Here is a 16,009-nt window from a genome sequence, read left to right on the forward strand (position 1 = left end):
GTTGCGCCTACCGGGCGGAGCGCCGCGCAATTGTCGAACGCACCCGATGGGCGTCCGACCAGGTCCTTCGAGGAGAAGGAAATGCGTGACGACTTGACTCAAGACGAATTCGGATCAAGTGACTACGAGTCACCTCATGCAGCCTCAGAGTCAGATGATGCCGTGAAGCCGGCAAGCGCCTATAAAGTAGGGAGCAGCAATTTCAATGTTTGCCCTTAAAGGAACGAGGCAAATGGCTCGAAGCGAGGCAAAGTACCAGCAGGCAAGGGCGAGGCTTTCAAATTGAAAGTCAGTGCGAGGAACAGTACGATCCGTGCTACAGGTCACCAAATCAAGTATAGCAAGACTGACCGTACTGATATATTTGGACGGGCCAGTGGCTATGCTCCTTGCGCAGCACACGGTTCATACAGGCGCGCCGGAGACAGTGTGCCCTTAGGTGCGTTGTGTGATTAGGGGTTTGGACCCATCGAGGGCCGGGACGTGTTTGATCCTGGAGGGCACCAGCTGTTGAGTTCTTGCCCCGCTGGGGCACCAGCCTAATGAGCATAGCGGCTATTAGGCGTTCATCGTGTTGAGACGCGTGGTGGCTCGAACGCACACAGGGACGCTTGCTGCGACCAAGGAGGCTCACGTGGTCGCTTTCAGACCCCATATCAGTGCTACTGAACGCTCCAGTTGCGAGTGTCGGTGTGTGTATGTGCTTGTTCGCGAGCAGGACACGGGTGTGCATGCAAGTGAACTGGGTACATGGACGCCGTGTTACGGCGCACGGCAGGCATGCCACTGTATGTATTTGAGTGTGCAATTTGCTTGCGTTGTGTTGGTTCCCGTGTGCAGTTTGCTTTTGGTTTTGTTGGTGCCAGTGCTGGTGTAGCTGCGGTATGTCACCCACAGGGTGGTTTTGTGACCCATACCGATCTCTTCTTTGTTGTAATTCTAAAAGTGGCATTTGAGCCCTTTGTAGAATCTTCGGAAGGGTGTGTAAGGGATCGGTAGTGCGTGCGGGGTCATTACTACCGTTAGTTCCTTCTCAGCACCCCGCCAGCTGCCGTCTTCAATGGACGCCACCGGCGTGAGGGGGCGGCCGGGGCTCTCAAAGCGAATCGTCTCCTTTCTCGGAACGCGGCCGCTCGCGAATGCGCCGGGAAGTACGGGTGTCCCTCGCCCCGCGTGTATTTTTGTGCTAAGGAAAGGATCTTTTACCTCGCACGTGCGGGCACGACTATGTGTTTGCGCTTGCTTTTCTTTTATTCTTTTTTTTTTGCGAGGGAAAGAAAGTTTCTCCTTGCACGTACTGGCACAAATGCGTATTTGTTTGTTTTTATTTTGGGGTGGAGAGTGTTCTACCTTACGGAATCTGGAGGGCTGGCCATGCCCTGGATGAACTAATCATGTTAAGAGCACAACATGATTGGAAGCTACGGAATGTGGGCCGGGCCTTTAGGGCTTTAAAACCGGGCCCCGGAGCCGGAAAAAGGGTTCTGGGCTAAGGTGAGATGCTATGCATCTTCGGCTACGCCGAGTAGGGGCCTCCTCTAGTATTAGCCAGTTCCACCTTTTTGTTGTTGTGTATCTCTTTGCTGATTAATTTGTTTCTAGTGCCTGAACTTGTATGTGACTGTAAATATCTTTATATAAATCTTTAAGTTTCCCTTTATCCCTGCGTCTCAACTCATCGTGAGACCGTCTCTGACGGGGCACCCCTTGTGCGAGGATCAAGCTTCAGTCTTCAGTTAAACAAACAGTCTCTGGCGGGGCACCTCTGGTGCGAGGAAAGAAGAACCTGAAATTTACTTCCTGTGTATTTGTGTTCTTGTCCCGTGTGTTCACTAAGCGCTAGCAAATATGAATCCAAATCTAGTTGCGATAGCTTCGTTCATCAACTGAATATTCAAGCGCCGTATTTTCGAATGCAAGATTTTATGATGAGTCCAGCCCGCCTGACCAATCACGGCTCTCGGTAATGATTTCGGATTGCTTGCGGCACAACACGCGGTCAGTGCATCGGCAGCAGCTGGTTCGCGCGCTGCACGCGATGTGACACTGCTATGGCATGTGACTTTGCGCGCTGTACAGGGAAATTGCAAGGATGAGCGTGGCGTCACAGTTGGGAAGTACCGAGCGTCGCCGCCTGTTCCAAGCCGCTGCTGGGCGTGAGCGTCAAACTCTGCAGCGGATGGCCTCGTTGAAGGCGTTAGGATTAGGGCTTGAAGGACTCAGCGCAAGCAAGGAAAGCTGGAGGGCACACTTAAGCTCCATCTGTAAATATATGATGCGTTGGAGTTAATGGCTAAATGCGCATGCATGCAGAATTGGTTATTGTCTGCTTAACATTCATAAATCTTTGGGAGTCCTCAAGCCACGCCTGGCGCAGTGGTGGAGGATTAAGCAATGCGCAATTGCCGCCGATGGGGCTTGTGCGACCCAGGTTGCTCTTCGCGAGCAACCTCTCGCGAGCAATCATCATCTGAACTGCAACCTGCCACGGTGCACAGTTTACTGACATTCCGGTGGGCAGGTTGTGTGAGACTACAAGGTTGCGTGCCCTAGATGCAAGGTTACGTGCCCTAAATGGCTCTCCGGCCTCCAAGTTTGCTTCACTCAGAATTTTTCGCTTACGGTGAACGACACCAACGACGCAATCTACGACGTAAGGTTTACTGCGATACGATCTGCTTAATTAAAGCTACCGCGTTAAAACAACTCCTGTAGAGCGCAGCGATTCCTTTAGGTTCCTTTATCGCGTGGCTCAGCACATTTTAACCGCGGCAAATGTTTGAAACGAAAGCTAATTATGGAAGTCATTCTGCAGAGGAGTAAGGTGGAAAGATGCGAATGTTTCCGGAATGCGCAGTCGTCACTGAGACAGCGACATCGCCCGAAAGAGTTTCCCTTAGGAGTATGAACATGTTACTATTTATAGATAGGATTCTCAAGAATTCAGTGAAGAAGCTGTGTCTTCTATAATATTCATGCAACCCTGGTATTTTAAAATTGATTTATTAATTTTTCTCGCCAGTGTAGTTTGTGAAACTGGCACATGGCGAATTTGCGCCACTGGGCATTTATTCTACATAGCGCAAATAGAGCAATCCATAAGTTACGATAAAAAGGAGAGCAGTCATGATGATCCTTGTAAAAGTATCCGTTGTCGTTGTATTCACAGTTGTGGAAGTGCTTTAATGCTTGCTACCCTTATTCCAGGGAAATAACATTCATAAATACGGGGATGTGTGTATCGAAAATCAGTCGGTGACTGTGCTGCCACAGGAGGAGGCGTTTTTTTGATAAATGACAATGTGAAAGCATGGGCACGTCATCAGACACTCTTAGGCACCTGCCAGGCTGTTTTGTTTGTTTCTAGCTTATTTTATGCTTGTTTCTTCATATCCATAGGCTCTATTTATTTTTGCTGCCAAGCGTGTACCAATATATCAATCGGGCGCTTCTTACAGCGGTCTCCTGCCGTCTGCTCTGTTTTATCACGTCTTACGCGTTGCTTCCCACCTGATGTCACCCAGACTTCGCGCACATTTAGCGTGAAGCTCCCAGACACCCTTAGAGCGTGTGGGGGTAGCGGTCTCGGACTCAAAGGAGATGCCCTCGACTCAGCATGGCAAGCTCAGCGGAGACCAGCTACCAAGTGACAAGAGGTTTTTGGTCGTTTGGTGCCCAGCTTTCGCCGGTCGCAAGCCAGAGAATGGGTCGGAGCCAAAGGTTTACAAACAAAACAAAGTTTATACAGCAATTGAGACGATATAGAGGGTTTCACAATCACTAGTAAAGACACATACAAAGTGATTATCAGAACAATGCAACTCGTGCAAAGTTAAACTGGAGAGAGAATGCAATACAAAGGCAATATTGCGCCTAAAGTGCACTAACACACGAGAGAGAGGTAAACAAACAAAACACAATTTGTTCCCCGGGCACTGCGGCAGTCCGACGACCAGAGTTCCACGACGATGCCGTCCCGCAGACTGGCGAACGTTGCCTCGTTAATCCGATGCTGGCCGAGTGGTGTTTTCCCGGGAGTCGAACGGGCGCGCTTCGATGAAGCTTAAACGGCGGTCCGGACTGACTTTACAGCGGTCAACGTCCTTCTTTTATAGGCTCGCTCTCTCGTCTGTTTGTTGTACGCTCCACAGTAGGCGCGCACATACACGCAGTATCTCCCGTATAGTTTCCCTTCCTTTCTCTCGCCGGCCGCGCGTCCTCATTGGTTAAAGTCAGGAGACGTTTCGCGAAGGTTCTGGCTAGTTCTGTCGTGGCGCCGCCGCCGACGGGCGAGGGGACGTGTCTTAGTGCACGCAAGGCTACGCCCTTTTCCTCCGATCAGCAGTACAACCGACTCGCACGTTCTAGAGAAATCGGCGTGTATGACTCATTCCCTCGGCGCACGCCGTGTCGGTGAGCGCTGGAGGAAGGGAGAGAGAGCACACGCACACACGCTAGGCGCCCAGCGGGGGTTTCGTTCTCCCCCTTTCGGCTAGCGCTGGCGAGACGCGTCCGCGCGGCGCTGTTTTTGTTTCTTTGTTCCCAAAATTGCGCCGAATTTTGTGTCACCTGAGCACTTTGGATAGAAACGCAGGATAGATGCAGGAGAAGTTCAAAAAAATTTATTTAGCCGCTATATTCACACTGAAGAGGAAGAAGCACAACGGGTTACTGTTAACTTAAAAGACTTTGCAGCAATGGCAAATGGGGTGGATAAACCAGAAGAGAGCTAAATAGGAAAAAAGTGGGTCATGGGGCAATTTTGGTTGGGCGAAAATGAGGGAAGCCAGGGTCCACCTCGATACCGTCCTCATTAGCGAGCATGTTGGCCCAAAGGTTTTAAAGGATAACATACTCTTAAAGCAACACTTTTAAGGCGAAAGCCTTTAATGCCTCATACTGTCGTTAGCAGACGTGTCGACAGACGCGTCGGCAGATACGTCGACAGATTTGTCCGCCTTTCGGCGTCACTGCTTAATAAGAAACTGCGCAGAGGGTGGGAATCGAACCAGGGCCTTTGGCATTTGAAGCCGAGACGCTACCACTCCGGCACGAAGGATCAAAGTTCGACAATGAATAAAGGTGCATCTAGGGATTGCATGGGTTTCATAAATAAAATAAAAGGAATAAAGTCCAGGAAAGTAGAAAAGAAAGAAGAAAAATAAGATATGAAAATAAAAATAAAAATATCAAAATTAAGAAAAGAAGAAAAAAACACAAAATATGAAAAAATAAATAAAAACAAACACTGCACCAGGAAAGGCTTTCGCCTTGCGGCACATTAGAGAGCCAAAGTGCCCCCTGAATTTTTTTACCTCAAATCTAAGACGCATCTATCCCTGTAAGAAACACACACCCACATTTAATTTCCCTACGCTCCTTCAATCAATACAAGTGCAATATGAGGTGAACTGAATTGCAATTGACTTGAATTGAATTTTTTTCGGATTGTCAAAAATCCTGGAGGCCAGAGCAAAAGGAAGATAAATTCTGCCTGACGGGGCCCTGGGTCTCAAGCAAAAAAACACAAGTACAGATATACGTTTACAGCAGCAACACTGTGGGGAAATGTTTAAAGAGAAACTTACATAAGCACAAAATAGGAAATGAATGCATCCACTAAAGCATGAGACACGCATTGCATGAAACACTACACAGCGGACAAGGCCTTAAACATAACATATCGAGCAAATAGGGAATAAGAAAACCACGTTATATACAAACAGTTGCAAGAAGGTAAAGTTTAATAACACTTTTAAATGAACGAGCAGTTTTGAAATCCTGAGACAAGGTATAAATGAATGGGAGTTTATTAATTAAGACCGAAACAGCGTACGAAGTCATCTGCATACCATAATTAGTTCTAATGCGAGGAGTGACGTATCGTGCATATCTGAGGGAGTGTGGTCCGTGTTTAATGAATGTGGTATGAAAGAATACAGATTCAGTTTTATTTCTTTGTAAACATACACAGCAGTTTGAAGTAAGTTAATGTCTTCTAAACGAAGTATTCTGGATTTCAGAAAATAAGGCAATGCGTGCGCATGTGCTCCTAAACAATAAATGGCTCAAATTGCCTTTTTTGTACAGTGAACAACGAGGTAAGATTTTGGTTTCAGGTGGTACAGCTGACTAACAAACAATTCTTTAGTCGAGATTCTATTAGGGAATAGCACAGCATTGTTTCAAGCCAGGCGGGTAAAAGATTTCTGTATTTGTTGATGATACCTAGGGGCTTTTAAAAACTTGTTTTTAAGTTTGCTATGTTGGCATTCCAGCATAGGTGCTCATAGAAAATGACACCCAGAAATTTTTGTGATTCTTCTCCTTCCAAGGAATAGCTTGCAAAGCTAAGGCTCGAACTATGCTGATTGGTTTGTTTTGCGCGCGAAACAATACGTACTTGCTTTTTAACACATTTAGTCGCAACTGATTAGTGTTTAACCATTGCCCCAGTTCTACTAGCGAGTTATTGCTTTTTGTTTCTAGGCGGTCAGATTTCTCATCAGAAAAGAATACATTAGTATCGTCCGCATAAATTCAACCTCTTGTGTCAATGGGATGTTAACAAATCATTATTATATAACAAAAAAAGAGCGGACCAAGTATAGAGCCTTATGAACTCTGTACTCCATCATTCCCGAAGATGAGCGCGCACCATTAATTTCTGTAAATTGAGGGCGGTTGTGCAGTTGTAGTGGTGTGCCTCTAATACCATAAATTTCCATTTTTTTTTCAACAGGATATGGTGCTTAACTGAATCAAAAGCCTTTACAAAGTACAAAAAAAAATGACTAGGGTTATTTTCTGTTCCTCTAAGCTCTTCGCGATGGTATCTCTGATCGTCAAAAGCGCGTCTTCGCTTGATTTGTGTTTTTGAAAACCATACTGCTTGTCAGTAGTTATGTTATGTTTGAAAAAGAAATTTGATAGTCTCGTGAAAATAACTTGCTCAGCCACCTTAGTGAAAACGGGGGGAAATGAGATTGGGCGATAATAATTGAAATCATTTCTTGGTCCTCCTTTATGAGGAACGATGACTCTTGCTTTTTTCATATCTTCTGGAAAAACACTAGCTACTAACATGCGATTGCATATATGTGCTAATGGGCCACAAAGAGCTCGTGAATCAGCCCTTAATTGGCCTAACATTTATGTTGTCGTAGCCAAATGAATGATTAGATTTAAGAGGTGCGATTACCTTCAGTACTTCGTCACCATCACAAGGTTCCAGATATATTGACGAACTCAAGGCATGTTGCATATAGCACAGAAATCCAGCATTGCTGCTCCCTCGGAAAGTGAAGTCACCTGAGGAAAGGAAGTTGAACATATCTGAACAATATATGCCGCTTTATTCGGAACCATTGACGTTCACGAAAACTATGGTACATTGTGCATTTGGAGTGTTAAGTGTTCTGAAAGCCTCCCATATTTTCGCTGTGTCATGGATATGCGCAGCGTCAGAAAATTTCGCTGCAAAATACTGTAATTTGGCCTTTCGTAGGTCAGAATTTAGTGTGTTTGTCGTTTTTTTTGTACTCTTCAAAATCCTCTTTTACTCGTCTTTGCAGAAAGTTCAAACATTGTATCCTTTAGTTTTTTTCTTTATACAAATCTTTTGACACCCATGGTTTTGTGGATTTTTTGGGAGGGGTGGAATCAGTTTCCGGGAAAGCTGCATAGTAGCAGTCTTGAACTGTGGCGAAGAAGATAACATAACCTTTGTTGGGATCATTCTCCTCATAAATATTTTGAAAACTCCGAGTCATGATTAAATCGTAGAACTTGGTAATATTGACATCATTCACTCTCTGGCATGGCCGCTTTACTACATTGCCTCGTTTACGCTTTAAGGTAGCGTTCAGCAAAAAACAGAACGTAGGCAGAGGATCACTAAGATCGCAGGAAAACACACCACTGGTTACGTGATCTGCCTCATAATTTGTTACAAAAGATCTAGAAGTGTATGAGAACTGTCAGAGTACCTAGCAGGCAATGTTATAACGTTTTGGAAGCAATGCACATGAAACAAGTCACATAGATGTCTACTATACGTACTGGAAGAGAGAAGAACGATATTGAAATCGCCTTGGGGTACCAGCTGATGACCTGTAATGTTTACGAAGTCTAATAAAGCATCTATAAAATGCAAAAAATCTGCAAAATCAGAAACAGATACAGATGGAGGGCGATACACAACTGTGAAAAGTACATTCATTGTTTTGTCTACTAAAATCTCAATAAGAGGCAAACTAACAGTGAATTCATCAAATACTGAATAGGCGATATGCGGCGCAAAATATAGTGCCACAACACTCCCCCTTGCCTTGTCACGATCAATGGAGACATGCTGATAACCAGGTATAAAATTTATGTTACTATCAGCGTTGAACCACGTTTCCGAAAAGGCAATGACGTCGAAACTAATGCTCAGACTATTTAAGAACTTTGCGACCGCCTCATGCTTGTTTCCCAAACGTCGGACATACAGGTGAAAAACAAAGATAATTTGTTGCGGAAAGCCGAAATATTTTTTTTATAGGAGCAAGCGAAAACAGTGAGGACTGTAGTAGTTTTGTTCAGGGAACGGAGCAGCCATGGTTTGTGTGCTTTAGGCTATATAGGTATCAGACGATTTGTGCTAGGTCATCGTCGCATGCTATTTTGATTACGGAAGAACAGCAATGGTTGTGTCACATAGAGTGTAAGCATTGTGCGCGAACCTCATCTTCATTTGTTTATATTCATCCTCTCCCATCGCCGTCTTCGTGGCGAACACCATTCCTGCTTGTGGCATTAAAGCCTGCTCCGGGCGTTCCCTGTTTCTCAATACCAGTAATTCTCCTGTCCCATACGAGCGCAACACTCTACTAACGTGATAATGGATGCATATCGTCCTTGTTACCGTATTATCCTGGGCGGACTCAGCGCCATGGTGATATTACACGCGTCAACAAACACTACTGTTTCTGTTATTTTTGTTGTTTTCAATTAGTTTCCATTTTAAGCACACTGGATCGATGGTTCGTTATTACGTGTCGCGTTTGTCTGTGTCTTTGGCGTTCGGCTACTGCTAGTAATGGCGTGAGATTGAATCCTGACCATGGCAGCCAATTTTGAGGAAGTAGAAATGCAAAGACGCCCGTGAGTTATGCGGTTCCAGCGGACGTTAAACAACATCAGGTGGTGAAGACATTGGCAATAGTTTACGCTTTCCTGTGTGACGGGCTGAACTCAAGGGACGCCATCGCCGTGCTATTTTCTATATGTTTTTAGTTTTTTTTTTTGCTTTGTGGTTCGTTTCTCGGCGTTGACATGGTGCGTTATCTTTTTTCTGCCGCATGCTCAAGATGGTGCCTGGTTTTTCTAGAGCGATCGTAATCACGCTAAACTTCCCACGACATTCGCGATTGCCGTCACTGATTTCAGCGCCCTATCCTAAATGTTCTTCGTAACCTTTAAACTGAACACAACCAAGAGCAGCAGTAATTTTGACCTTACACGCCGCCGGTCGAGTACGCCTCATATCGGTGCCGTGGAGTTGTTGAATTATTTGTGGGCAAAAGCAAAGAAAAGAAGGGTCACCGGCTACGCACGAGGCGAAAACGTGGCTTAGTGTTGCTAACGCAACAGAAATAACATCTGTCGATCTGGTGTTTGTTCCGAGCTGTGCTCAGGGTCTGGCATCGGCCAGTCTCGACAAATCTGAGTACGGCTAGTGGCCCATGCATAAGTCATTATACCATTTTTGGTGAGCGGTAGTAACGGTGCCTCGCAGCTGAGCTCCGTCTCTTTAGTCTAATTCAGCACTGTAGGGCGTTGATATAGAGAAACTGTGTGGCGATACGAACCAGAAAAAGGCCTGACCTCCACCTGCAAGAGCAATATAACGAGACCATCTAACTTTCCGGGACATGGCCATTTAGTTCGGCAAACTGCCACCACGGAAAGCTTCACCCTGAAATTCTCCTTTCTTTTTTATTTTCCTCTTCCCTGCCTCGCATAGCCGCACGCGAGGAAATAAAATCCCCCCCCCCCGCCTCCCCACGTCCCCTCTTCCCCCTTCCCTGAACGCCAGGAGTGAACCCACAGCTAGGGGTAACAGAACCCGCGCGTTATGTTGTAACCTCCCCAGAATACTCGAAAGTACCCGCCACCACCAGATCGGAGCGAACACCGCTGCGGGGTTGGGCGGCGGAGGGGGGGGGGGGGTGACTTTTGTTTGAATTACGTTCAGCACAGTGGGAGGAGGGGGGAGTTGGAAGGACTTTGTGGGCGAAAGAAAAGTATCAATGCGGCGTGAAGCTTTTTCTGGGTCTGACGAACGCATGTTCAAAATTCTGATATTGAGAAAGGCAACTAGTGGGAAGAGAAAGAGGGGACGCAAGAGGCAAGATTGTTCAGGGGCTTGTTGAAGTGACTTGAGGGAGCGAGGATGCTTTCTGGGATTCTATTTGACGAGTTGTAAGGTTTGCAAAAGGCGTCCCCAGGATGTAGAGAAAACATACATTCCTGGAGAAATATGCCGAAGTGATACAGTGTGTGCCACGTGTCTCCGGCTCCATATTTTTCGCTACGCATGCGCTAGCTACGCTACACATACGCACGCACACACACCCGCACCCACTCACGCACAAGCACGAATGCAAGCTAGTGCACCGAAAGCACACGCAGCGTGCGTCTGCATATCTGCGCCGTGTCAGGTGGCCAATTGAGCAAATATCGCACTGGAAATGTGGGCTGAATTTTGAGCAAACAACTATCATCGCAAAAATCAAGAAGCAAAAAGGTAAGAGAAATATTATAAGCCTTCTTTACGGCGACAGCGGCTGAGGAATACGTGAGCACGCTCTCTGCCTCATCGACCAAGTAAAATTATAGTAACAGAAATCAGAGCGTGAAGGAAAATAAGTAATTCGTTTCCTAACTCTTTCCGGACCGCCCAAAAGAAGGCAATTCTGATACATGTTTGAAAATATTTTTTATTCAACAAAATTTTTGCACTATCTTGTTGAAACATATATCATAATGAAGCTAAATGATTGTGCTTTTATTGTACAAAAATTGAAATAACTAAACGAAACATATGATATAAAAAAAATCTCAAAATACAAAATTTTACTTCAAGGAAAGAAAAAAAAGTTGGAAATTTTTACATATGAAAGTACAAAACAGCACAAAAAAATTCCAGAATATACAAAATGTGCTACAATACCTCTATAATAACTCTGAGGCAAAAAAACATTGCACACTTGTGTACATTTTTTTGTGTGTGTGATTTCTCACACCACTGTTCACGACTCACTTCTGTGCCCGCTCGCTGTGCCACGCGACGAAGCAGTTGCGCGAAGCATTGAAGCTCAAATGTGCATTACAGTCACTGCAGAAAACCGTGGTTTTCACTTCACTTTTTGTTTGCTGATAGCACAGCTTGCAATTTTTGCGTCTCTCCACTTTTTCGGGCTTGTGAAGGGGGGGCTTTGCGGGTGGTGGTAGAGGAGCACGAGCTTGCTTGGATCCTTCAAGCTGAAGAAGCTGTTGGATCAGTTCCTCTCGGAAAGCCAAATAGTCGAAGGAAGCATTTCTGGCCAGCTCAGGGACTTCTGGGTGCAACTTTCGGTATTCCTGGAACAGTATGAAACTGTTCACGCATGCAATGTCGATGCAGTGGAAGAAGAGGGTCTTCCACCAGCGGACGCTACGCATCAGTACATTGTAATAGCCAATCATCTGGTCTGATTTATCTACACCAAGCATTCCAGAATTATAATCATGAATTAGCAAAGGCTTTGGGATAGAAATTTGGGTCCAGGTACTTCCACTTTTTTGTCTTATTTTTGCGGTGACTGTCTCGTTGGCTGTGTGGATTGTGCTCATCATATTTACCAGTCGTCGGTCTTTCCATTGTAAATAGAGAATTTCTTGGTCGCGCAACCATCTAATTTCACCTCTTTCAGCTTTTTTTCCCCAGCGCGCATCCTTCAATTCAGCAGGGAATCCCCGGCGGTCTTTTCGTGTAGTTCCACAAGCCAATGTTTTCCGGTCGAGGAGGTGACTGAAAAGGTGCGTTGAGGTGTAAAAGTTGTCCATAAATATTCTATACCCCTGATCAAAGTATTCTGCACACAACTGGCAAACTACATCAAAAGCCAACCCGTGGGGGCCTGGCTGCTCGCGCTTGCCTGTGTATACAGCAAACTGCACTGTATACCCGGTGTCAGGGTCGGCAAGCACCCACAACTTGTTGGCAGGACTTGGCCTGGTACGGGGGGCTGCACATCGGTCACCTCGCCGCTCCGTGGTACGAACAACGAGGCACCTGGGCCTCATCATTCGACACTATCAGCGGCTGCGCCAAACGTCGAGGGCGTTAGTCCGCAGTCATCCGAGGTACTCTTGCAGAACGCGATGCAAGTAATGCAGAGATGAGTGGGTATGTTGCAAAACAATTTTGGAAGCCCTGGCCCAGGGACCACGTGTTAGGTTAGACTTACCTACCTACACGAGGTACCATGACAGAACGGTGGCAAATAAGTACCTCGACCGCCTGCTGCATTATCAGCAAGACAGCAAGCGACAGGAATCGCAGACACCGAAACGCTCGCGCGTGTTGTGCCTATTTCTTTCACGGAGCAAGCGGCCCGCTGGTGCCGACTAAACGGCAACCGAGCGAGGACAATGTAGGAGTTTAGCGCAAGCTTCCGCGACGAATTCCTTCCAGCGAACTACGAGTGTCGTTTGAGGAGAGCGGGAGCTACGCACCCAGCAACCCGACGAGTCTGTTGGAGTACGTACGAGCGATGGACGAACGTTATCGCCTCGCTGACCCTCGCGCCACAAACACGGAGAAAGCTGAGCGTGTCACACGAAAACCGCATGCGACTTTCGCGGCCTACCTGAGAGGAGGCAGGTTTAGAGATCTGGACGAGCTAGCTGCCGAGGCGAAGCGCATTCAGGGAGACATCCTCTCTGCGCGAGCGTATCGGACACCGCCACCCGCATCGCAGTCACTTAAGCCGCGCTGCGTGTGGAATGGCAGCGCAGCACGCATTCCATTTAGAACGGAAGCATCAGCACAGTTTGTTGACGAGCGTGTCCCGAGGGGTTGGGAATTGTCTGACCGCACTTTGGACCCATTCAGCTACACGTTGCGAATAGCACACGCTGCCGCAGAGCGGAACACACGTAGCCGAGATCGCGAGGCCCACACGTGGCCGCACGAGCGGCCCCCACCGTCCGCACCGCGAGATCAAGACGACCGACCGGAACGTGGCGACCAGCGCCCAGGCCATCGGAGCCCGGGCAACCGTTGCTACCAGTGCGACCAAACGGGGTACTTTGCCCGTGACTGTGGCCGCCTTCCCGCCCGTGAGCAAACACGGTCGAGAAACGGCCACAGCCGCCGGTGATCGACCTTCGACTCCGCGCGGCGTACTCAGAGAACCCCGGTTTACTAGCGCCTTTGGAATGTTGCGTAGGAAGTTTTGTTGATATACCAGCGCCGTTCATTGAGCTAACGATAGCTCGAAACAAATTCACCGCGTTACTCGATACAGGGGCAAGCGCTTCTTTGTTCGGTGACGAGGTGTTAAACCATCTCCTCGAGAACAAAATACAGTTGAGAAAGTGCGATACCACTTTTCGCCACGCGAGCGGGTCAGCGCAATCTAGCGGTGCAGCTAGGATAGTGGTTCGCTGGGGAAGACGCGTGCGGCGACAACGCCTCGTTCGTCTTCCCTGTTTATCAGTACCTCTAATTCTTGGACGAGACTTCCTAGCCAAGACAGGCATTGTGATAGACACAAGCAACGGAGGTTATCGAGAGCGCACGTTAGGCGCCTTGAAGCTTTTCGTGAAATCGCCAGCGTCCTCGCAGTCAATTCAGGCTCCGAACGCGGCGCGAGCTGGGGGAGACCGTGAAGAATCACCCCTGCCGGCCCGAGAACCCGCATGCGGGCGTACATTCGCCGCTCATTCGCCGCTGAGGGAGGGTCCAATGAGACTGCTGTAGCGGTACAAAGCTGTTCTGCCATGCCGGGGAGGGCAATGCACCCCTTGTTGTCGGAGTTGAACAGCGTATCGGAGAGGGAGAAGGCACGTTTGTCATCTCTGTTCTACGAATTCAGTGCGACATTCACGGACCGTTCTGGCCTCACTACACTAGTAAGGCACACAATAGACACGGGTGACGCACTGCCTTGGAAGTGCAATCCTAGACCAATTAGCTTGGCTAAGAGAAAAGCTCTAGACGGCGCCTTAGACGAACTTATCGACGCTGGCGTTGTTGAGAGGTCTTACCGCCCTTGGGGCTTCCCTGTAGTCTTATATCCCTGCTACACGGGCGTTTCGAATGCCTTCCAATCGAATGTCATCCGACTCGACTGCCGAACTAACGCTGCTACACGAAGTTTTTCGACGGCATTCGGTTCAGATGACATTCGAGTCGACGGAGCTCCGCGGAGACATTCCACATTTTGGATTGCCTTCGAAACGCGAACACAGCCCGAACCGACCAATAGCCGTCGCCGCTGCCGTCGCTTCGCCCGCCCACAGCCGCGCGACTCCTTTCGGATCTGTGGCTGTCCATTTCGATACTCGCTACTCGCTTTTTTGTGCTGTTTTTTTAGCAAATAGCTCGTGTTCTGTCTAAGGGAGTGCTTGAAGATAATATTACAGCAATGAACGTTTACCGCGTCAGCGTGAAATTTCCCCAGGAGTGCGCCGATGAGGACGACTGCACTCATACTGTTGTTTACATCGCTGCGTATGAACAGCTAGTGCTCGTTTTCATGACATGAAACGCAATCTGCGCTTTACTTCTATTAAGCAGTCTGTTTTATTTTTTACCTGTTGTACCCGTGCTTGTCTACGCAGTGCGACAATGTGTGGGAAGCGATGATGCGATCGCACGCCTGAGAAACACTTGGCAGCCGGGTTGTTCACATCGCGCAGGACCGGCGCTTCTCGCTTCCTGCCCGGCTTCCTCCGACGTGATCAGTACTTTATTTTAAACTACTTTATCCAGAAGTATGTTTGCCGGCCGTTCGCTTTAACTGCAACGGCCTAACTTGTTATCCACAAGCTAGCGACAGCGACGACTGCTGCTGGCCGTAAAGCATGGCTCGGCAGTCTGGGACACACCGGCGTTTCCCGTTCATCATATGCATGCCCTGCGATGTAAGCAATAGTTGATTTCAGGTCACTGTTGCCAAAACTACACTCGGTGATCATTTGCATTCGCGAAAGCTTGTGATTCGCTCTTCACAACCGCCGCAATCACAGAACCAACCCGGCGGACTCGCTAGGCCTAGTCGTCGCAGAAGGGAAGGGAGTCGTCGTCGACTAAAATTAATTTGGCAAGCGCTTATCGCTGTCGTTTTTTCAGGTGTGCACATGTGAAATATAGCCGTTCGTTTCACTCATTTAGAAGCGCGAACATATTCATACCGCCGCCTCATCACCGTGCTTTCGCTCAGCCGCCGACAAGGCTGACCGTCCGCCGATCGGATTCGTCGGTGTCGTTGGCCTGAAAAACTCTTCTTATTACAATTATATCATATTAAACTAGATAATTCACTATAATCACATGCTGCTGTTGAGCGTGATATATAGTGTCGTTGTCTTAAGCTAGATATTCCACTATAATCACATGCTGCTGTTGAGCGTGATATATAGTGTCGTTGTCGGACGAGTGTGACCGCCGCCGTCGTCGTCGCTGTACACTGAAAACGAGCTGAGGCTTCGAATGCGTTTGGAAAGTGCCGTGTAGCACCGCGGGAGTCCGTCGAGTTCGAATGTCATTCCAATCCTCGAATTTCATTACACTCAGATGTCATTCGAACGTTCCCGTGTAGCACAGGTATTAGTTCCGAAAAAAGACGATAGATATCGGCTTTGTGTGGACTACCGCAGACTGAATGAGGTGACTAGAAAGGATGCGTACCCTCTACCAACCATTTCTCCTCTAGTGTCCAACCTAGGTCACTAGGTGGGGCGAAGTACTTTA

At 47.6% G+C, this 16,009-nt stretch overlaps 1 pseudogene; it reads left to right on the top strand.

Annotated features, from left to right (window-relative positions):
• Positions 1-9,106: 9,106 nt before the first annotated feature.
• The window catches only part of LOC149334779 (uncharacterized), a 52,521-nt pseudogene continuing 45,618 nt past the window's right edge, over positions 9,107-16,009 (top strand).

This window comes from Amblyomma mixtum, chromosome 7, assembly GCF_055824585.1.
Source record: "Amblyomma mixtum isolate Tamu chromosome 7, ASM5582458v1, whole genome shotgun sequence".
Taxonomy (NCBI): Eukaryota; Metazoa; Arthropoda; class Arachnida; order Ixodida; family Ixodidae; genus Amblyomma; species Amblyomma mixtum.